This window comes from Phyllobates terribilis, unplaced genomic scaffold (genome assembly GCF_046119375.1).
Source record: "Phyllobates terribilis strain yellow unplaced genomic scaffold, ASM4611937v1 Scaffold_4__5_contigs__length_816908805, whole genome shotgun sequence".
Classification (NCBI taxonomy): domain Eukaryota; kingdom Metazoa; phylum Chordata; class Amphibia; order Anura; family Dendrobatidae; genus Phyllobates; species Phyllobates terribilis.
The window spans coordinates 488,020,240-488,045,436 of record NW_027362764.1 but is presented as its reverse complement, the minus strand read 5'-3'; positions in this window follow the sequence as shown (position 1 = coordinate 488,045,436).

Here is a 25,197-nt window from a genome sequence, read left to right as displayed (position 1 = left end):
GTATAGATGGATTAATAGAACAAGTCCCACACACAGCTAGAAGCCCAATATTTTTTCAGAGGTAGATGCAGAAAAAAATTATATTCAGTTTGCAGCCTGATGGAGGTCAGTATAGATGGACTAATAGAACAAGTCCCACACACAGCTAGAAGCCCAAATTTTTTTTCAGAGGTCGATGCAGATAAAAATTATTTTTAATTTGCAACCTGATGGAGGTCAGTATAGATGGACTAATAGAGAAAGTCCCACACACTGCTAGAAGGCCAAATATATTTTCAGAGCTAGATGCAGAAAAAAATTATATTCAGTTTGCAGCCTGATGGAGGTCAGTATAGATGGACTAATAGAACAAGTCCCACACACAGCTAGAAGCCCAAATATTTTATCAGAGGTCGATGCAGATAAAAATTATTTTTAATTTGCAACCTGATGGAGGTCAGTATAGATGGACTAATAGAGAAAGTCCCACACACTGCTAGAAGGCCAAATATATTTTCAGAGCTAGATGCAGAAAAAAATTATATTCAGTTTGCAACCTGATGGAGGTCAGTATAGATGGACTAATAGAACAAGTCCCACACACAGCTAGAAGCCCAAATATTTTTTCAGAGGTAGATGCAGATAAAAATTATTTTTAATTTGCAACCTGATGGAGGTCAGTATAGATGGACTAATAGAGAAAGTCCCACACACTGCTAGAAGGCCAAATATTTTTTCAGATCTAGATGCAGATAAAAATTATTTTTAATTTGCAACCTGATGGAGGTCAGTGTAGATGGACTAATAGAGAAAGTCCCACACACTGCTAGAAGGCCAAATATTTTTTCAGAGCTAGATGCAGAAAAATTTTTTATTCAGTTTGCAACCTGATGGAGGTCAGTATAGATGGACTAATAGAATGATGCTATGCCCAAAAGATTTTACTTCACTAGGTACAGTAAAAAAATTGGTATTCTATACACAGGTGGTATATCTTGCAACACAGATAGGCTACTCCACTGACTAACACACTCTGCAATAGGCCAAAAAGGATTAGCTTTGCTAGATTCAGCCAAATGCTGTGAAAAAAACTTGCACAGCACTGGCACAGACCTGCCTGGCAAAAACTGATAGGAACTGATGTAACCTAGTCCTGAAAAGGACTGCAATTACAATTAGTCTTTACTCCCACAATCTATCTATTTAAGAGCACAGACCTGCCTGATAAAAGTCATAGGAAATGCTGTAACCTAGTCCTTAAAAGGACTGCAATCACAGCTATTCCCTACTCCCAAGCTATCTGTAGATTTGTGCGAAAATTGGCTTGAAATTAACAAGGTATAGCGCACACAGCAACAGCGGTGCCATCTAACACGCAGCTGCATCAGTGAGAAAATGGTGGCGACGGGGAAAATGGCTTGGTCTTATAGGGCAAGGACATGTGACATACACTGCCAATGACACATGCCCTTGCTTGTGTGAAAAACAGCAGTTCGCTCCGTGTGTGCGCTGCTGATAGGCTGACAGACTGCACCTCCCCACTGCAAATGCGGGAAAGAGAAAAAAAAATGGAGGTCTTCATTATTCCTGCAGAGATCCATCCCCTGCCCCTCCCCCCACCCCGCTGTACACTCAAACTGCGTATTAACATTAATTTTCATCATTACTGAGAAAAAATCCAGTTATGATTTTGGTGCACGAACAGTTATCGAACATAACCTCGAACAGCCGAATTTTTCTCAAATCGTTCGTGTTCGCTAGTGTTGAGCCACCCCGTAGTGTTCGAGTTCGGTTCGGTTCGTCGAACACCCGTGTGTTCGCCGAACTGTTCGTCGAACTGTTCGTCGAACACCTTCGAACACCGTTAAAACCAATGGCAGGCAAACAAAAACACATAGAAACACATAGAAAACACCTTCAAAGGTGTCCAAAAGCTGACAACCTGCTCAGAAGTCATAACTAACACATGGAAAAGTGACAAGTACATATAGTCATGCGAAAATAAAAGAGGTGGAGGAGTAAAAGGAGGGGGAGACACAGATATAGGCATGTCATGCCCTTCTAAAATCCAAAAAGTGAGAAGCCGACACGGCCAGTCCGCTCCTGCCCGTGCCACCTCCGTGTCGCCGGGTTTGTGCCAGAGCCGCGGTGAACCCTGACGGCCAGCCCCCCTCTCCCAATACTGGTGCCTGTCCGCTGGTGGGTCGAGCGAGCCCCCCTGTGGTGGAGGCAGCTCTAAGCTTTTTAATTTAAATTGTCTCTCTAATTTGAATGAATACACTTTAAATCCATTTACAAGGATCTATTGGAGGGCAAGTCTCATGCCAGCAGCCGCGGTAATTCCAGCTCCAGTAGCGTCCACTAAAGCTGCTGCAGTTAAAAAGCTTTTATAAGGATCGAGCTCGGCTATCCACCGCAAGGCATCCTACTGCCAGTCCCAGCCCCTATGCCTTGGGGTGCCTCCTGATGCTCTTCACTAAGTATCCCATGGTCCCGAAGCATTTCCTTTGAAAAAATTAAGTGTCTAAACTACAGGTGGTGTAGCTTGCTTAACAGCCGGGATAATCCGCTGACTAGCAGACACTGCTACTAGGCACAAAGTATTTCCTGGGCTAGATGCAGTTAAAAATTTGTAATTAGATACTCTCGTTGGATGCTGAGAAAGCATTCCATAGAGTCTCCTGGCACGCCATATATGATTCTCTTAAAAAGCTTGGGGTAGGGGTCTAGGGGACCCTTTTATAGCCAAAATCACGGCCCTGTATCGCAATACGTCACCTAGGCTGAAGATAAATGGAACTGTAGCACCCTGAGGGCTCGGTTGCTACAGACGTATTGCACCTCACCCAGAGGTGTGATATCTCACTCTCAGGTAAGGATGGAGTGTGGATCAGGACCCGACACCTGCATGCATTACACCAAATTGCCGTGGGGCAGGGCGACCAATATGCCCCTGAGATGGGCACGACAGTCCCTGTCCCTGGCTGGAGTGGGGGGAGGGAACACTGAGGAAGGGGAACCCTGTAGTGCAGGAGCAGGGAGGAAGCAGTTCCTGGGTGCATTGAGAAGGGAGTATAAAAGGTGGGCACCATCTTAGTTCAGTGCAGAGAAGTCTGAGCAGAAGTGGCAGGGAGCAGGGGCTCTGCATGAGCTCTGCTCCGGAGGCGGGCCTAGTAACAGAGGCCCAGGCCTGGAAGAGGGAGAAGGAAGGAAGAGGAGCGGAGAAGGCTCCAGGAACGAGGAATGAAGGGATCCCAGGGATGCGGACGGGAGAGTCGCCACCGCACGCCCGAATCCACCTGCGTGGAGGGGTCAGGCCAAAGGGGGAGACCGGTCCCCGAACTAGTGGAGGCAGGAAACGACCCTCAGCTAGAAACCGGAGGCTCTGACATTTTATGTGGCGCAGCCCCTCGCTACACCCACTAGGAAGGCACCACATAGGGTCAGGGAAACTGGCGCCAAGTTTACCAAGAGGAGGCCCGAGGCAGCCGGACACAAGTGTTGGTAAGAAAGGCCAGACAAAGGACACACAAAGGGGGTCCTGTGAAGTGCTCCAAAGTTATCTGGGAGTTGTCTGAGCCCCTCACCTGGTGAGCACAGTACGACGTGGGCAGCCGTTACCTGCAGACGTGGTCTGGATAATAAGAACTGTGAGTAAAGGCCCTGGACTGCATCACTGACTCCGTGTCGTTACTGCTGCTGCCCTGCACCATCACCCCCATCCTCCGCATACACTGCCCTGAGGCTATACTCCTCCCGTGGGGAGTTATGCTACGCTCTGCTGCACCCAGAACACCAGCCTCAGCGGTCTGCCCTGTAGCGGCGGTTCACTCTGACCGCAATCCACGGGTGGCGTAGTCGGACATTTAAACATCAAAACCACATAAATAGTTCCGCCACTGGTTTGACCGCCCTGAGCCACGGAACCGGGTCGCCGCCACGAAGACTACAACCACCAGCATCCACCAAAAAGGGTCCGGCTCCGGGTGTCCCAAGGCCCAGGGGGTGCGTCAGAACATTTTCATCACCTTTCACAATCACCAATGGGACAAGGCAGGGATGTCCTCTGTCCCCTCTCTTATACATCCTAGTGACGGAGCATCTGCTCTCATCAATTCGCCATAACCCCAATATTAGGTGGATTGAGGTGGGAGGCACCGAGTACAAGTGCTCTCTATTTGCTGATGATGTCCTAGTATATATCACTCAATCACATATATCCATCCGTGCTGTTATGGCTGAAATAGATCACTTTGTTACATGGTCAAATTTTAAAATCAATGCAGCGAAGTCTGAGGCCCTCGATGTCTCCCTCCCCAAATCCATATAGGATTCCATCCAGTCCAACTTTCCCTTTGCCTGGCCCTCACAGGGTATCAAATACTTAGGAATTCCTATTCATAGAGACCTCTCCCATCTATGTTATCTTAATTTTGGGCCCTTTATTGAACAATTCCATACAGACCACGGTTGGCAAGTTAGAACTGTAAGATTCACTACGTGAACCACTGGTGTTTTGTGGAAAAGCACATGTACACTGCGTTCCAAATTATTATGCAAAAAGTGTTTAGGAGTGATAAGGGAAGAATTTGTTTGTTTGTCAGTTAAACGCATTGATGGTGATGTGTGTCAGGGCTCTTTATATCACTGTAAGCAATTGCAGACACCTGTGCTAATTAGTTTGGCAGGTGTGTCCAATGAAAGGCAAGACTACTTAAGAAGGCTCTCTCACATTATTAAGCAGCCTACATTTTCTGCCAAAATGGGAAAGAAAAAGGATGTGTCGGCTGCTGAGAAGCAACAAATTGTGGAGTGTTTAGGTCAAGGCATGACTACAATCAACATTGTGCGATGATCAGGATGAAGTGTCTTGGCAATCAAGAAGTATGTAGCTGATTCACAGTACACACGTGTGCGTGCTGATAAGGGCAAATTGAGGACTCTTTCCTACAGGCAATTACGTCAGGTTAAAAGAGCAGCGGCAAGAAAGCCTTGTCATAGCAGCAGACAAGTTTTTGAAGCTGCTGGTGCCTCCAACGTCCCCGTGAACAACAAGATGCAGGGTCCTTCAGAGGTTTGCAGCTGTGCATACGCCATCCTGTCGACCTCCTCTATCCACTTCACACAAGCAGAAACGGCTCCAGTGGGCCAAACATTACATGAAGACTGATTTCAAAACTGTTTTGTTCACGGATGAGTGCCGTGCAGCGCTCGATGGTCCAGATGGATGGAGTGGAGGATGGCTGGTTGATGGACACCCCACGCAAACACGGCTACAGCGCCAACAAGGAGGAGGTGGAGTAATGTTTTGGGCTGGAATCATGGGGAGAGAGATTGTCGGCCCCTTTAGGATCCCTGAAGGCGCTAAAGATGAACTCTATAATGTATGTGGATTTTCTCAAACAGCACTTCCTGCCATGGTTCAAGAAGAAGAACCGTGTATTTCACAGCAAGATCATTTTTCTGTATGATAATGCACCATCTCATGCTGCACATAAAACATCTGCATCTCTGGCTGATATGGGCATAAAAGGGGACAAACTTATGGTGTGACCCCCATGCTCCCCTGACCTCTACCCCATTCAGAACCTTTGGAGCATCATTAAAAGGAGTGTCTATGATGGCGGGAGGCAGTTCACATCTAAGCAACAGCTCTGGGAGGGTATTCTGTCCTCATGCAAAACAATTGAAGCAGAAACCATCCAAAACCTGACAAATTCAATGGACGAGAGAGTTCAGAAGCTCCTTTCGAACAAGGGGTCCTATGTGAAAATGTAACATCACCTACAATAAAGTTTTGAGTTGAAAACTGTTTGATTTCAGTTTCTAATAATCTGCTAATGCTTATAATTTCAAAAATGACCATTTTTTTGGTTTTTATTAAAATGAAAAGGTTGATCGAAAAGTTTGGGGGATCTAAGAGTGTGGCAACCCAGTAGTCATGATTACTTCGAATTCTGACAATATGAGGGTCATGCTGCAGGTAGTGCAGCAAGAAGGCACTTATGTGTCTTGCGCATCTCGGAGCCCCAAAATTATTTTCCGGGCTAGATGCAGCTAAAAATTATTTTTAATTTTAAATCTGGTGGAGCTTATTATAGATGGCCTAATAGGATCAGTGCTGCACACTGCTACAAAGCCCAAATTATTTTCCAGTCAAGATACAGATAAACATGATTAGTAATTTGAAAGCTTAAAACGGTTGGTAGGGTGATTTTAACCAATCATCAAGCTTTTACTCTCCCCAGGATGACACAGGGGTAGAAAAGTCGTTTCGGATCCATGATTTGTTCATCTTTATGAACGTGAGTCTGTCTACATTATCAGTGGAGAGCCGCGTGCGCTTATCTGTCAGCACACCACCAGCAGCGCTGAACACACGTTCAGACAGAACGCTGGCTGCGGGGCATGACAAGATCTCCAAGGCGTAAGTGGCTAGCTCCGGCCATTTATCCAGATTGGAAGTCCAAAAAGAGCAAGGGTCCAGTGACACAGTCGTGTCTTCAATGTTTACTTGGAGATACTCCTGTAGCATCGTCTCTAGGCGTTGACTATGTGTCAGACTTCTTGTCTCCTGTGGCCTTGCAAAGGATGGGCTAAAAAAGTGGTGAAATGATTCCGCAAAATTGATGTTACCAGCAGATACTGTGGTTCTGTTACGGTTTGAGTGCTGAACACTTGACGGTCCCACGGTTGGCAAGTTGGAACTGTGAGATTCACTACGTGCACCACTGGTATTTTGTGGAAAAGCACATGTAAGATTCTGCAACAGTCTCTGCTGATACTCCTGCATGCGTGCATCCCTTTCTATGGCAGGAATAATTTCTGCAAATTTACTTTTGTACCGGGGATCTAACAGTGTGGCAACCCAGTAGTCAGGATTATTTCTAATTCTCACAATTCGAGGGTCATGTTGCAGGTAGTGCAGCAAGAAGACACTCATGTGTGTTGCGCATCCAGGAGCACCAAGTCCCTGTTGTGTTGGTGGCGAGGTAACAATCATGCTTCCTTCCTCTGTCCTCTCCCCCCAACCTCGCACAACAGAAATGTGATCAAGGTCTCCCTCATCTGATGAGTCTTCCATCAGTTCGTCCTCCACTTCTTCCTGGGCTCCTGCACCTTCCTCACTAGTTTGGCTGCTACCATGCGCCCTGGTAAAACCATCTCCCCCACCCTCACATGCCTGCCGCCTTGGTGCTGCCGACCGTCTGGACCTTGCAGATGTTAGCCCTTCCGCATACAACTCCTCCTCCTCTACTTCCTCCACCTCCTCTTGTGCCACCACCTGACTCCGAATTCTGTTTAACATGTGCTCCAGCATGTAAATCACCGGAATAGTTATGCTGATAATGGCATCGTCAGCACTAAACATCTTCGTCGCCATTTCAAAACTGTGCAGAAGGGTGCATAGGTCCCTGATCTGAGACCACTCCTCCAGCGTGATTTGCCCCACCTCTGAATCTCGTTGGCCCAGGGGCTTGTCGGTGCTGCCACAGTCGCTGCAACATGTGCAGAGTTGAATTCCACCGGGTAGGCACATCGCATTTTAGCCGGCGAAGTGGCAGGCCCAACGACTTCTGTAGAGATGTAAGTCGCTAAGCTGCGGGATGCGAACGGCGGAAGTGAGCACACAGCGACCGTGCCCTCTGCAGAAGGCCATCTAGTCTGGGATAGTGGGCTAAAAATTGCTGGACAACCAGGTTCAACACGTGAGCCATACAAGGCACGTGTGTGACATTGCCCCGTCGAAGGGCCGCACCCAGGTTTGCAGCATTGTCGCACACGGCCTTCCCTGGTTTCAGGTCCAGTGGAGACAACCATTCATGAAATTGGTTCTCCAGAGCTGACCACAACTCCTCAGCTGTGTGACTCACATTTCCCAGACATTTCAAAGTAAACACCGCCTGATGACGTTGAGCCCTACTGCCAGCATAGTAAGGAGGTGTGCAGGATCCCTTCTGCGCAGTTAGAAAGCTTGTGGCATGACCAGACAGGCTTTGGGTGCAGGTGGAAGACCGAGAGGAGGTTGAGGAGGCAGAAGCAGTGGAGGAACTTTGACATAAAGAGGATTGACGCACAACTCGTGGGGATGGCAAGACTTGGACAGCAGCCCCTTGTCCTGCTGTCACCATAGTTACCCAGTGCCCAGTCAGCGACATGTAACGCCCCTGTCCATGCCTACTCGTCCAAGTGTCTGTGGTGAAATGCACCCTGTCACACACAGAGTTTCTCAAAGAAGCGGTGATGTTGTGTGCGACATGCTGGTGGAGCGCAGGCACACCTTTCTTTGAGAAGTAGTGCTGACTGGGCATCTGGTACTGGGGCACTGCGACGGACATAAGGTCTCGAAAATCCTCTGTGTCCACCAGGCGGAAAGGCAGCATTTCTGTAGCCAAGAGCTTGCAGATGGTGAAATTCAACCTCTTAGCTTTCTCATGGCTAGGAGGAAATGGTCTTTTACTTGTCCACATCTGAGGGACCGAGGGCTGGCTATTGTGCTTAGACGGGGTTGATAAGGGTGTCCCCGGCAAACTGCCGGTCTGTGAGGAAGATGCAGGCGGACATGTTAGGTTGCCTTGATCCAAAGGTGGTGCTATCGATGTCGGACAGCGCTCAACACCAGCTGGTGTTACCACCTCCAAAGAAAATGATGACCTGCCAATCACGCTGGCTGTTGCGGGTAAAGAGGTGGCAGGTCTGCGCCCCAAAACAGGTGTGACTGCTGTCCCCCCAGTCACAGAGGATGAAGAGGCCGCGGATGCACAAGATATGGCAGACGGTGGTTGGCCCGGCCGGCTAGGCCGCATTGTAGCACACTGAGCTTCCCACTGCAACTTATGCTTCATGTCCATGTGCCGGTTCATGCATGAAGTACTCAAACTATGTATTTTTTGGCCTCTACTTAGCTTTTGCTGACAAATGTTACAGATAACACGAGTTGGGTCATCTTTATCGATCTGAAAAAATGCCCAGGCTATGCAAGGCTTAGCACCCATGCGACCTGAAGAGCCACCACGACTTGTGGTGAGAGGCAGAGTTGTGTTTGAGGATGCAGTTGTTGACGTGCTTCCAGTACTACGTCTCTGTCCAGGAAGGCGCAACCTGACCTCGTCGTCACTAGCATCTTCCTCCACCTCCTCTGCTGACCTCATCTCTTGGCTGACTGTGGGTTGACAGTAAGTGGGATCTCCAACCTCATCATCATCACCCTGTGTGTTATCACACCCGTCGACCTCAGAGCCAACCTGTTCCTGCCCTGACAAAAAACTAAAGTTGTCACTCCAATCAGGTATTTGAGTCTTATCATCGTCTTCCTCATTGTCTCCACCAACAGGAGTTACAGTTTGGGAATGAGGGTCTACATTATGGTCAGAACCTTCTGCGTCTGGTCCTGGATCCGACTCATAAAGATTCTGGGCATCAGTGCAAAACATTTCCTCGTCTGGATTCACAGAAGCGCTGGAGTCGACCTCTGATTCCCAGGCTATAGTATGAGTAAACAGCTCTGCAGACTCAACCATCTGTTCTACCTCATACTCAGATGGGCAGCTGGAGATTTGGGAGCTGTGAGGAAGCAAGTGCGATTTGGGTGACACCTTTGAGGACTGGAGTATTTGTGATGTTGAAGTTGATGTGGAGGAGAGCCCACTTAAAGGAGCACTTGATATCCGTTGAAGCACCTGCTGTTTTTGTGCCTCATCTGGAATTTGTAGCGATTGGCGTGGCCGTAAGAAAGGGATCTTATCACATTGTCCGCTAAAAGAAGTAGACATTTTAGTTTGGCTGGAAGATGGTCTTTCTTCTGCAGATGTTACTGTTGCTTTAACACCTACCCCACGGACACAACCTTTTTTCCCCTTCCCAACACGCCTATTCCCCTTTCCACCAGCAGAAGGCCTTTTTCCACTCATTTTGGTGGTTAACTAATTCACAACTCTGGAGTTGTTTGCACAAAAAAACAATGGATGGTAACCGAGCAGAGCTGAGTGGCCAAACTGTGGTATTAGGCCAAAACTATTGGCTGGGTTAGATGCAGAAAAAAATTATATTCAATTTGCAACCTGATGGAGGTCAGTATAGATGGACTAATACAACAAGTCCCACACACAGCTAGAAGCCCAATATTTTTTCAGAGGTAGATGCAGAAAAAAATATATTCAGTTTGCAACCTGATGGAGGTCAGTATAGATGGACTAATACAACAAGTCCCACACACAGCTAGAAGCCCAATATTTTTTCAGAGGTAGATGCAGAAAAAAATATATTCAGTTTGCAACCTGATGGAGGTCAGTATAGATGGACTAATACAACAAGTCCCACACACAGCTAGAAGCCCAATATTTTTTCAGAGGTAGATGCAGAAAAAAATATATTCAGTTTGCAACCTGATGGAGGTCAGTATAGATGGACTAATGCAACAAGTCTCACACACAGCTAGAAGCCCAAATATTTTTTCAGAGGTACTGTAGATGCAGATAAAAATTATTTTGAATTTGCAACCTGATGGAGGTCAGTATAGATGGACTAATAGAGAAAGTCCGACACACTGCTAGATGGCCAAATATTTTTTCAGAGCTAGATGCAGAAAAAAATTATATTCAGTTTGCAACCTGATGGAGGTCTGTATAGATGGATTAATAGAACAAGACCCACACACAGCTAGAAGCCCAATATTTTTTCAGAGGTAGATGCAGAAAAAAATATATTCAGTTTGCAACCTGATGGAGGTCAGTATAGATGGACTAATACAACAAGTCCCACACACAGCTAGAAGCCCAAATATTTTTTCAGAGGTACTGTAGATGCAGATAAAAATTATTTTGAATTTGCAACCTGATGGAGGTCAGTATAGATGGACTAATAGAGAAAGTCCGACACACTGCTAGAAGGCCAAATATTTTTTCAGAGGTACTGTAGATGCAGATAAAAATTATTTTTAATTTGCAACCTGATGGAGGTCAGTATAGATGGACTAATAGAGAAAGTCCGACACACTACTAGAAGGCCAAATATTTTTTCAGAGCTAGATGCAGAAAAAAATTATATTCAGTTTGCAACCTGATGGAGGTCAGTATAGATGGACTAATACAACAAGTCCCACACCCAGCTAGAAGCCCAATATTTTTTCAGAGGTAGATGCAGAAAAAAATATATTCAGTTTGCAACCTGATGGAGGTCAGTATAGATGGACTAATACAACAAGTCCCACACACAGCTAGAAGCCCAATATTTTTTCAGAGGTAGATGCAGAAAAAAATATATTCAGTTTGCAACCTGATGGAGGTCAGTATAGATGGACTAATACAACAAGTCCCACACACAGCTAGAAGCCCAATATTTTTTCAGAGGTAGATGCAGAAAAAAATATATTCAGTTTGCAACCTGATGGAGGTCAGTATAGATGGACTAATACAACAAGTCCCACACACAGCTAGAAGCCCAAATATTTTTTTAGAAGTACTGTAGATGCAGATAAAAATTATTTTGAATTTGCAACCTGATGGAGGTCAGTATAGATGGACTAATAGAGAAAGTCCGACACACTGCTAGAAGGCCAAATATTTTTTCAGAGCTAGATGCAGAAAAAAATTAGATTCAGTTTGCAACCTGATGGAGGTCAGTATAGATGGACTAATAGAATGATGCTATGCCCAAAAGATTTTACTTCACTAGGTGCAGTAAAAAAATTGGTATTCTATACACAGGTGGTATATCTTGCAACACAGATAGGCTATTCCACTGACTAACACACTCTGCAATAGGCCAAAAAGGATTAGCTTTGCTAGATTCAGCCAAATGCTGTGAAAAAAACTTGCACAGCACTGGCACAGACCTGCCTGGTAAAAACTGATAGGAACTGATGTAACCTAGTCCTGAAAAGGACTCCAATTTAAATTAGTCTTTACTCCCACAACCTATCTATTTAAGAGCACAGACCTGCCTGATAAAAGTCGTAGGAAATGCTGTAACCTAGTCCTTAAAAGGACTGCAATCACAACTATTCCCTACTCCCAAGCTATCTGTATATTTGTGCGAAAATTGGCTTGAAATTAACAAGGTATAGCGCACACAGCAACAGCGGTGCCATCTAACACGCAGCTGCAGCAGTGAGAAAATGGTGGCGACGGGGAAAATGGCTTGGTCTTATAGGGCAAGGACATGTGACATACACTGCCAATGACACATGCCCTTGCTTGTGTGAAAAAAAGCACTTCGCTCCGTGTGTGCGCTGCTGATAGGCTGACAGATTGCACCTCCCCACTGTAAATGCGGGAAAGAGAAAAAAAAATGGAGATCTTCATTGTTCCTGCAGAGATCCATCCCCTGCCCCTCCCCCCACCCCGCTGTACACTCAAACTGCGTATTAACATTAATTTTCATCATTACTGAGAAAAAATCCAGTTATGATTTTGGTGCACGAACAGTTATCGAACATAACCTCGAACAGCCGAATTTTTCTCAAATTGTTCGTGTTCGCCGAACGGCTCGAACACCGCCCACAACAGCTCGAATTTGAGATTGGCGAACAGTTCGAGTAGAACAACGCTCATCTCTAGTGTTCGCCGAACGGCTCGAACACCGCCCAAAACAGCTCCAATTTGAGATTGGCGAACAGTTCGAGTAGAACAACGCTCATCTCTAGCCATAACAGCCGGGATGGATATATGTGATTGAGTGCTATATACTAGGACATCATCAGCAAATGCAGAGCACTTGTACTCGGTGCCTCCCACCTCAATCCACCTAATATTGGTGTTATGGCGAATTGATGAGAGCAGGTGCTCCTTCACTAGGATGTATAAGAGAGGGGACAGAGGACATCCCTGCCTTGTCCCATTGGTGAGTATGAAAGGTGATGAAAATGTTCTGACGTGCCCCCTGGGCCTTGGGACACCCGGAGTTGGACCCTTTTTGGTGGATGCTGGTGGTTGTAGTCTCCGTGGAGGCGACCCGATTCCGTGACTCAGGGCGGTCAAACCAGTGGCGGAACTATTTATGTGGTTTTGATGTTTAAATGTCCGACTACGCCACCCGTGGATTGTGGTCAGAGTGAACCGCCGCTGCAGGGCAGATCGCTGAGGCTGGTGTTGTGGGTGCAGCAGAGCATAGTATAACTCCCCACGGGAGGAGTATAGCCTCAGGGCAGTGTATGCGGAGGATGGGGGTGATGGTGCAGGGCAGCAGCAGTAACGACACGGAGTCAGTAATGCAGTCCAAGGCCTTTACTCACAGTTCTTATTATCCAGACCACTTCTGCAGGTAACGGCTGCCCATTTCGTACTGTGCTCACCAGGTGAGGGGCTCAGACTACTCCCAGATAACTTCAGAGCGCTTCACAGGACCCCCTTTGTGTGTCCTATGTCTGGCCTTTCTTACCAACGCTTCTGTCCGACTGCCTCGGGCCTCCTCTTGGTAAACTTGGCGCCAGTTTCCCTGACCCTATGTGGTGCCTTCCTAGCGGGTGTAGCAAGGGGCTGCGCCACATAAAATTTCACAGCCTCCGGTTTCTAGCTGAGGGTCATTTCCCGCCTCCACTAGTTTTGGGGACCGGTCTCCCCCATTGGCCTGACCCTTCCACGCAGGTGGATTCGGGCGTGCGGTGGCGACTCGCCCGTCCGCACCCCTGGGATCCCTTCGTTCCTCGTTCCTGGAGCCTTCTCCGCTCCTCTTCCTTCCTTCTCCCTCTTCCAGGCCTGGCCTGGGCCTTTGTTACTAGGCCTGCCTCTGGAGCAGAGCTCATGCAGAGCCCCTGCTCCCTGTCACTTCGGCTCAGACTTCTCTGCACTGAACTAAGATGCTGCCCACCTTTTATACTTCCTTCTCAATGCACCCAGGAACTGCTTCCTCCCTGCTCCTGCACTACAGGGTTCCCCTTCCTCGGTGTTCCCTCCCCCCACTCCAGCCAGGGACTGTCGTGCCCATCTCAGGGGCATATTGGTCGCCCTGCCCCACGGCAATGTGGTATAATGCATGCAGGTGTCGGGGTCCTGATCCACACTCCATCCTTACCTGAGAGTGAGATATCACACCTCTGGGTGAGGTGCAATACCTCTGTAGCATCCGAGCCCTCGGGGTGCTACAGTTCCATTTATCTTCAGACTAGGTGATTTATTGCGATACAGGGCCGTGATTTTGGCTATAAAAGTGTCCCCTAGACACCTACCCCAAGCTTTTTAAGAGAATAATATATGGCGTGCCAGGAGACTCTATGGAATGCTTTCTCAGCATCCAATGAGAGTATCTAATTACAAATTTTTAACTGCATCTAGCCCAGGAAATACTTTGTGCCTAGTAGCAGTGTCTGCTAGTCAGCAGATTATCCCAGCTGTTAAGCAAGCTACACCACTTGTAGTTTGGACACTTAATTTTTTCAAAGGAAATGCTTCGGGACCCCGGGATACTCAGTGAAGAACATCAGGAGGCACCCCAAGGCATAGGGGCTGGGACTGGCGGTAGGACGCCTTGCGGTGGACTGCCGAGCTCGATCCTTATAAAAACTTTTTAACTGCAGCAGCTTTAGTGGACGCTACTGGAGCTGGAATTACGCGGCTGCTGACATCAGACTTGCCCTCCAATAGATCCTTGTAAAAGGATTTAAAGTGTATTCATTCAAATTAGAGAGACAATTTAAATTAAAAAGCTTAGACCTGCCTCCACCACAGGGGGGCTCGCTCGACCCACCAGCGGACAGGCACCAGTATTGGGAGAGGGGGGCTGGCCGTCAGGGTCCACCGCAGCTCTGGCACAAAGCCGGTGACACGGAGGTCGCACGGGCAGGAACGGACTGGCCGTGTCGGCTTCGCACTTTTTTGGCTTTAGAAGGGCATGACATGCCTATATCTGTGTCTCCCACTCCTTTTACTCCTCCACCTCTTTTCTTTTCGCATGACTATATGTACTTGTCACTTTTCCATGTGTTAGTTGTGTCTTCTGAGCAGTTTGTCAGCTTTTGGACACCTTTGAAGGTGTTTTCTATGTGTTTCTATGTGTTTGTGTTTGCCTGCCATTGGTTTTAACGGTGTTCGAAGGTGTTCGACGAACAGTTCGACGAACAGTTCGGCGAACATACGGTTGTTCGACGAACCGAACCGAACTCGAACACTATGGGTGTGGCTGAACACTATTTAATAGATCCTCGAGCCTAACATCCCAAGCCTACGTGATTTAAAAGAGTAAAATATTATTCTTATGGGAGCAGCAGGAACAAAATAAGATCAAAAACTGGCAATGTTTGACCTGGTGACATGACCTCATCAAGAGAAAGAAGTTTACTTTCCTTTCATCCTAACCATCCACTCAACAATGGGGTAATTCGCTTTTATGAACTGGTAGGCGAGATGGAATATTTAATTAAACAAATATAACTCTATTGCACTGGTGCCTCCTGACCCAATAATAGACTGATTTGCCCATCCTTGCTTGTTTTTTTCCTTACCTTGGTGGATTCAGAAGAATGGTATTTTTAGCCTAGTGGCTTTTTGTGAGCTATGCCTCAATTTTACTATGTTGTACTTCTTAGCCTGATCTAGGAAATATACAAGGGTGTGACTAACCCTATGCAAGTTTCTCTCCCTGCATTTTGCTGCGCTTAAGCACTTTTTGCTTTCCTTTATCAGCTGGAGTTAGCATTCCTCTGGATGTTTCTTGCTTTGGGGAAGTAAAAAGTATTCTATTTTTTCTTTGTGCCTGTTTTTTATACTATTTGGTGTGAGGTCAAAGGGGTAATGTTTCTTCATGTGGAGATCACTGCTTCCAACAGGTGACGCTATAGAGTTTTAGTCCTCTTCCTCTCTGAAGAGGCAATTTGCATACTATTTGGTGTAAACTTCTAATTGATGCTTTATTCTAGCATGTTTTCAGGAGATTTGGGGACATTGGAATAACTTTCAAATTAGAGCTCTTAGGGCAGGGATTATGTTATATTCCTCTACCTGATGCTATGAGTCCCCAAGTGTCAAGACTGTTCTGCACTAACTTGCTGATTATTTTTGGATAAATGTTACTATGTCCTTAATCCAGGTTAAAATTTAGAGTTTTCTCAAGATGCCTCCTGTTATTGCATGATTCTATGTATCATTTATTGTAGAAGAATGCAACCATTAATAATAATTTGTCTTTGGTTATGTACAGTCATGGGCAAAAGTTTTGAGAATGACACCAAAATTATATTTTCACATGATCTGCTGGCCTCTGGTTTTTATTAGTGTTTGTCTGATGTTTATATCACATACAGAAATAAAATTGCAATCATATTATGAGTACCAATAGGTTATATTGACAGTTAGAATGAGTTAATGCAGCAAGTCAATATTTGCAGTGTTGCCCCTTCTTCTTCAAGACCTCTGTAATTCTCCCTGGCATGCTCTCAGTCAACTTTTGGACCAAATCCTGACTGATAGCAGTCCATTCTTGCATAATCAATGCTTGCATTTTGCCAGAATTTGTTGGTTTTTGTTTGTCCACCCGTCTCTTGATGATTGACCACAAGTTCTCAATGGGATTAAGATCTGGGGAGTTTCCAGGCCATGGACCCAAAATCTCTATGTTTTGTTCCATGAGCCATTTAGTTATCACCTTTGCTTTATGGCAAGGTGCTCCATCATGCTGGAAAAGGCATTGTTGGGCGCCAAACTGCTCTTAGACGGTTGGGAGAAGTTGCTCTTGGAGGAAATTCTGGTACCATTCTTTATTCATGGCTGTGTTTTTAGGCAAGACAGTGAGTGAGCCAATTCCCTTGGATGAGAAGCAACCCCACACATGAATGGTTTCAGGATGCTTTACAGTTGGCATGAGACAAGATTGGTGGTAGTGCTCACCTCTTCTTCTCGAAATAAGCTGTTTTCCAGATGTCCCAAACAATTGAAAAAGGGATTCATCAGAGAAAATGACTTTGCCCCAGTCCTCAGCAGTCCACTCCCTGTACCTTTTGCAGAATATCAGTCAGTTCCTGATGTTTTTTCTGGAGAGAAGTGGCTTCTTTGCTGCCCTTCTTGAAACCAGCCCTTGCTCAAAGAGTCTCCACCTCACAGTGCGTGCAGAAGCACTCACACCAGCCTGCTGCCATTCCTGAGCAAGCTCGGCACTGCTGGTAGTCCGATCCCGCAGCTGAAACAGTTTTAAGATACGGTCCTGGCGCTTGCTGGTCTTTCTTGGGCGCCCTGGAGCCTTTTTGACAACAATGGAAGCTCTCTCCTTGAAGTTCTTGATGATGCGATAGATTGTTGACTGAGGTGCAATCTTTGTAGCTGCGATACTCTTCCCTGTTAGGCCATTTTTGTGCAGTGCAATGATGGTTGCACGTGTTTCTTTAGAGATAACCATGGTTAATTGAAGAGAAACAATGATACCAAGAACCAGCCTCCTTTTAAAGTGTCCAGTGATGTCATTCTTACTTAATCATGACTGATTGATCGCCAGCCCTGTACTCATCAACACCCACACCTGTGTTAATGGATCAATCACTAAAACGATGTTAGCTGCTCCTTTTAAGGCAGGACTGCAATGATGTTGAAATGTGTTTTGGGGGTTAAAGTTCATTTTCTGGGCAAATATTGACTTTGCAAGTACAGTAATTGCTGTTAAGCTGATCACTCTTTGACATTCAGGAGTATATGCAAATTGCCATTACAAAAAATGAAGCAGTAAACTTTGGAAAAATTACTATTTGTCTCATTCTCAATAGTTTTGGCCATGACTGTATTTAGGATTATGTCTAGAGATCCAGACTGAGATTATAAAAAGTCGCCACTATCAACCGAATCAACTGCTGCCTGAGGTAACGCCCCCGACTTTATACATTATTCAGATTAATATTCCTCTTGCTAAGATGTTGAACATTGAGAAATTTCAGTACACACCTATTGGAGGCCATTCCTGAACATATTCCACTGGAGTATCAAGTAATATGTCTGTAAATCCATGCTAAAATGAAAGAGTCTCTTCTATCATGAGACTCTGGCTGTTGATAAGAACAATGCCTATACTATTAATTCTGGAGAGAGAACAGAAATTATAGTAGTCCAGTCAAATCTAGGAATTTGGGGCATTGACCTTTGGAAAGCTTTAGTGTCCACCTATTGCTGAACATTTCTATCTGGAGATATATCAATTTCTATGTCCTGAAATGCATAATAAGATGAATATTTTCTTCTACCAATCCAGTCAACCATTTCTAAGGGCAACACCCCACGGCTCTACATTATTTTGATAAGTATTCCTTTTGGAAAGAGAATACAAAAAATATAGTAATCCATCCAAATCTGGGATTTTTTTTGTTGTTGATCAGGGAAAAATTCTGTGCCCACATACTGATGACTATTGAGGACTGTTACCAGGGGTAATGCCCACAGTCACTGCATTAACAATAAATATTCCTTCCTGTTAGAGGATGCAAAGATTATTGTAGTTCGTACCATCTCCGGATTTAGCTTGTTGACTATAGGAAGTTTCAGTGCACACTTCGTGGGGGTCTTTTGTGAGTATATATTATCAAATAGATCTTATGACTAAGTACTGAAATACATACTGACATGTGTTTAGTCTATCAAGAAAATCTGACTATAGCCCAGTAAATGGATTATGCTTAAAAGTATTCCTTCTTAAAAAAAATGTACAAAAATTATCTTACTCTATCCAATCTATGGATTTCAGATGTTGATTATGGGAAAGCAACAGTACCCAGCCTCATGGAGGCCATGAGTTTTTAAATTTGGAAGATGCTGTGCGGAATCTCTTTGACTCCTCACACTTTTGCCAAAATAAAGTCTGCTATACTACATGCATGCACATAAGGACCTGTGTTGAGCATTTTCAATTCACAGCAGTGTTCTCCAGGATCTCTTTGGTTCTTCATATCATTTTCCATGGTGGTGTTTCCTATATGGGCCTTTATAAAGCAGAGAATACCTGTACTCATTGCCTTGAATGACTCGCTAATTAAAATTCCTTCTGAAGACATTTTGATGCACCTCCAGCACCAATGAAAATTAATATGGAGATTGTTCTGCTAAAGAGCAAGATCTTATGTCACCAATTGCAGATAAAATTTCCTGGACCTTGCTAACCAGCTAACTCGTTTTTTTTCTCAAGACTCCCTGTATGGTGGAATCAGTTCCTCAAATCATCCTTCCAAGATCTCAAGAGATTCATCTTATCATCCTGAAGAATGGAAAACCTCTTGAATAATCTAGTCGACTTTCAGATAAGGTAAGGATATCCTTGTCACATTCCAGGAACCTTCGAAGATTGCTTAAATCTGGATTGTATGGTTTATTTAGCTTGATACTTAACTAAAAGAGTGAATAACATCAGCGGGAAGAAAACAAGATTGTAATCTATATGCAAGATGAATTTTTAAGGGGTCTGAATTAACTAACCCTTAACGACCTTGGGTTTTTCTGTTTTTGCGCTTTCATTTTTTGCTCCCCTTCTTTCCAAACCCAGAACTTTTTAATTTTTCATTCAATATGGCTGTGTGAGGGCTTATTTTTTGCGGGCCGAGTTGTAAGTTTGAACGACATCACTGGTTTTACCATATCATGTGCTGGAAAACGGGAAAAAAAATCCAAGTGTGGAGAAATTTAAAAAAAAAATGTAATTCCACAGTTGTTTTATTTTTTATTTTTTATTTTACCACGTTCACTGATTGCTAAAACTGACCTGTCATCAAACATGTATAGGTTCTTTTTTATTTAAGTGGTGAAAAAAGAATCCAAAGTTTGCTAAAAAAAAAAAAAAATGGCGCCATTTTACAAGACCCATAGCACCTCCATTTTTCAGAATCTGGGGCCGAGTGAGGGCTTATTTTTTGCACGTCGAGCTGACGTTTTTATTTATACCATTTTGGGGTAGATCCGATGATCGCCCGTTATTGCATTTTATTGCAATGTTGCTGCGACCAAAAAAACATAATTCTGGCGTTTAGAATTTTGTTCTCGTTACGCCGTTTACCAATCAGATTAATTATTTTTTCATATTGATAGATCGGGCAATTCTGAACGCAGCGATACCAAATATGTGTATGTGTTTTTTATTATTATTTTTTTATTTTTTTAATATTTTTAAAAACATTTTTTTACACTTACTGCTTGCTTCAATAGTCTCCATAGTAGACTAGAAGCAGCACTTGTCTGATTGCTTCTACTGCATACAGGCGACGAGCAGATCACCTGTGTGCAGTAGAAATGCTCACTTGCTATGAGCGCCGACCACTGGGTGGCGCTCATAGCAATTGAGATATGACAACCATAGCGGTCTGCTACAAACCTGTGTTGTCATGCCCACCCATCGGGGTCACCGATGGGCGGGGCCAATGCTGCACTTCCGGAGCAGCGATGTTAAATGCCGCTATCAGAGATTGACAGAGGCATTTAACTGGTTAACAGCCACGGGTGGATCGCGATTCCACCCGCGGCTGTTTTGGGCACATGTCAGCTGTAAGAATCAGCTGACATGTGCTTGGTTCAGTGTGGGCTCACCGCTGGAGCCCCTGCTGAACCGGGCTTTCCGACCTGGTGCGTACTATTACTGACCAGGTTGGAAAGGGGTTAAATGTGCAAACTTCAGACCTGTCCACTTTTGGGTCACTCCTTATCTAAGGCTTTTGTTCAAAGTGGCCTGAATTGGTCTGCTTGAAAAATATGTTCTATCCTAAGACCTGTTCTAAGCTGTTTCTTTGACTGCATTCTAAAAATGTATATTGACCCTCTGAACCTCTGGGAGACGTCTGTTGGAATATACCTACCATCTTCTTGTGACAAGACAGATCTTATCATTGGAGGTCTTAATAAAAACAGGTATTAAAATAGTTCACTATAAGGCTAAGTGCCCATGATGCAGACATGCTCCGGATTTTTCCTGAGCGTTTCTGCATCTCCCATGCGTTTTTCCTGCCAGAGACAAGCGCAAGTGAAGCGTTTTGATCATGCGATTTCGCATGCGGGTTGTCAAGCGCTTTCCAAGTGATTTTAGCCTCACTTGGAAAGTGCTTGACAACTTGGTCACGCTATATTAATCTATGCAACCGGCATGGATTTTTTATAGTGTGACCAATTTAGATAAAAAAATGAATAAAAATGGTAAAAAATAAAAAAAAAACATATACTCACCTTTCAATGGCCCCCTGTCTCCTTATCCGATGCGTCCGGTCTTGTCTCGCGGTTGTGTAAAAGGACCTTCCATCACGTCATTTAGTCATCTGACAGGTCACGCGACCGTCGACATCAGCGGGCTCGAGACCCGTCACATGACAAAATGACATCATGGCAGGTCCTTTTACACCATCGCAAGCTGCTGGAGAGCCTGGACGCATCACTATGGAGACCAGGGGCCATCAGAAGGTGAGTATAATGTATATTTTTTATTTTAATTCTTTTTTTTTACAGGTACTATGGTACCTGGGTCTGGAGGAGAGTCTCCTCTTCTCCAGACCCGGGTATCATCCGCACATTGAATCGCTTAATATCCGCATGTGCACATGTAGTCATGCGGATATTAAGCGATTCAATGCAAGTCAATGGCGGCGATTACGCAAAATAATTGGTAGTGCTACAGATTTTTCCGCAATGATAATCCGCAGCGGAAAATTTCCGCAGCATGTGCACAGCACATGCGGATTATCATTGGGGAACATTGCAGACCTTCTACGAAGCGTTTTTTAAGCGTTTCTGCAGCGGAATTGCCGCTGCGGAAACGCTTAAAAAACGCATAGTGGGCACACAGCCTAAAGAGGCTTACTTTTTAACCCTGGGTCTTAATACTTAGATATTTAGGCCTTTTTTCTGAACCTAGGGAGGAGGTCCAGCTTAAATACCTATTTGTAGAGGTTACTTTCTTTCTGACTTTAACATCTGCCAGATCTATAAGGAAATGTCATGCCTTGTCTTCAGTAGATTCACTTTGACATGGCCGTACAAGGGCTACTACCAAGTTGTTTTTCTTCAAAGTTCCCTAACTGGTAATTTGGATAAATCATCTCCTTTCAGCAATTTTGCCATATATCTTCCTTGTATGAGGAATCAATGTCAAATGACAAAAGTATTCTCAGAATGTAAGCTAGATTTCTAGATCTATCTTGTTGTTTTAAGATCTATTAGTCTGGAGATAAGAAAGGTTGAGAATTTATTAGCGTTGTCTCCTTGAGGCAAAGGCCAAACATTCATGCAACCTTAGTTGGTTGAATAAAACAAGCCATAAGACTACTATTGTTAAAATCTATATCCTTCCAGAGTCCATTCTAGTGTAGTGTCCTTGTCTTGAATGAACTAAGTCCTTCTGGGTCAGATTTCTTGCTTAACTTGTGTTTACAATATATTTATCTATCTGTATAGGCTGAATTTTTTTGGTTTAGAAAAGATGGCTTATGCGGGGTAATTCCAAATTCCTTTAGTAAAGTGAGCCCCCTGGTGTTTCTGCTTGCCCCATTATTGTGCTAATAGGACAAAAAGGAAGCCATAGATTTTTTGTGTTTTCCCTTAGTCCTAACAGCAGCACAAGTCTCCTGCCTTAATTTCTTCTATATAATAAACACAAGGTAGGAGGTGCTAAGCAGTCTTTTATAGGAACAGGAATCATTAACTCATTAAAATTTATTTTTTGGTTTAATTAAATATTCCATATGCCCTACTAGTTCAAAGGGGCGAAGTTACTACATTGTTGTGCTACTGTTAGGACTAAGGGAAAGCAAATTAACATGAAAAATCTACATCCATTTGCAGCTTTCTATGCACTGTGTAGAAAAGAAAATAAAGAGCTACCTCTTTATGATAGCTCCTCTGTACATATATAAACAACTAGTATTAAAGAGGTTGTCTACTACTTTATCATTTCTGACCTATCCTTAGTTCCGACACCCGGCACCCCTGCCAATCAGTTTCTGCCTGTGTCGGCAGCTGCAGGCAGGAAGTGCTCAATTGCAGAGCAGCTTTGTCTTTTGATAATGGTCATGGCCAGGTACTGCACATCCACATCTGACTCTGACAGATCAGACATCAATGATAAGGCAGTGGACAACCTCTTTAAATGTTAGAGGTTTTATGCTTATGTTCTTCATGTGGTCTGCAGGAGGAAGGTATCAATGTAAGTAACATCTTGGCAGACCTGTGAGACTTGTCTTTTTTTTTTTAATACGTTGTGAAGAACACTTTGGCAATCATGTGTATAAAATTAGTGTCCTGGTGTCAGTATGACCGAATTAAATGAAATTGTTACTTTTCAAAAGTGAATATTTTTAAAATAATATCAAAGAGTTTGAGTTTGATTACCTTTCTGCAAGATTATAATTGGGATTATACATTGTATGCACAATTATTAGGCAATTTGTATTTTTTAATATTAATTTTATTAATGAACAACTACAGTGCTGTCAGTCATTTAAAAGGTTGATAAACCTGGAACTTGAATATTTAAGAAAATAAAACTGAGGTTTTGTATTTCTTAGGAGAATACCTATTTGTGCAGAATTATTGGGCAGCTATTAGTGTGCAGAATTATTATGCAACTAAATGAAAATTGTCAATGTTCCTTCATTTTCATCTAGAGGGAAAATAATAATCAAACAACTCAAAGTGTACAAAAATACATTTCTGACATTTTTAAAAAATACCAGTGAATAATATAGCAACCCTTCTTTCAATAACACTTAAAAGCCTTCCATTCATGGAGTCTGTAAATCTATTAATCTGTTGACAATCAACTTTTTTGGACAGCACCAACCATAGCCTTCCAGACATTGTTCAGAGAGGTATACTGTTTTTCTTCACCGTAAATCTCCCAATTTAGAAGGAAGGGGCCAAGTCATAATTCTTTCATCTTTAAATCCTTTACTGGCTAGCCAAGTAGTGGAGTACTTCAATGCATGTGAATCAGGGTTTTCTTGAAAGATGAAGACTTTTTCTTGTATCACTGCTTGAAGAAAGTGTCTTCTAAAAACTGGCATCTTCAACCTGAAAAGGTCTAGATCATCTTTAATAATACCATCCCATAGCAGTACCCGACCTCCACCTTGCTGGTGTCTGAGGCGAGTGGAGGTCTGTCCATATTGATCCAGTAACAAGCCCATCCATACGGTTCATTAACCCTAGAACGCATACCTGGGGCCTCGCAGGCCCGCCCTGTTAATTGTTTTCTGTTTTCTGCAAGATTACTTTAGTTAGAATTTTGAAACTCTAGATATTCCTCAGGTATATAGTTGTTTGTCATTTCCAGTTGTTCATTTATTTTTATGTTACAGGCATTTTCGGTATAACAACTCTTTTTTGAAAATACCCATTTTTATGGTCAGGCGTTCTAGAGTTAAGAGTCACTGTTATCTCATTAGTCCATAAAAACTCTTTTTCAGATACTTCTTATCCCAGTCTTGACATTTCAACTTACGTGTCTTATGCAGTGGTGGTCGGGTTTCAGCCCTCCTTACCTCAGCCATGTCTCTAATCACTGAGCTCCTTGTACTTCTGGACACTCCAGGGAGGTTGTAGTTCTGAAATATGATGGCACTGGAGGATAATGGGTTCCTGGTTATTTCACATTTGATTTGACTCAAATCTTTGGAAGTTAATGTGCATCTTTTTTCTCAGCAAATTTTTGGCGACCCTGTTGACCATTTTGCAACAAAACTTTTGATGGCTCTGTGATCATGCCTCAATATCTTGGCAATTTCAAGGGTGCTCCATTCCTCTGTAAGACTTTTAACAATTTTTGACTTTTCAAAGTCAAACTCTTTTTTGGCCTATTTTTCCTAAGGAAAGCAAGCTGCCTAATAATTATGCATCGATAAAGAATGTTGCTATCCTTAGGCCACACCTTATGTTTCCTATTACCCTTTGTTTAAATGACAATTTGGGGGCTTAAACAAAATTTTACTGTAAAAAAAATTTTTTTTTGTTTTAATGTCCAAATATTATAGAGTCCTGAAATGTCCCTTTGGGTTTGAAATGTTCAATATACCATGAGATGAATTTTTTGAGTGGTCTAGTTTCCAAAGTGGGGTAACTTGTGAGGGGTTTCTGCTGTTTTGACACTTTTTAAAAACTCTGCAAATGCGAAATTGCATACAATCTATTACAGCTAAAAATGCGCTCCCTCCAAAAATCAAAGTGTGCTATTTCTCTTCTGAGCTCTGCTATGTGCCCAAACAGCAGTTTTTGACCACATATGGAATATTATTGTTATGCACGTAACTCACACATACATAGGTAATGGGAATAACAAGTCTACAACTCA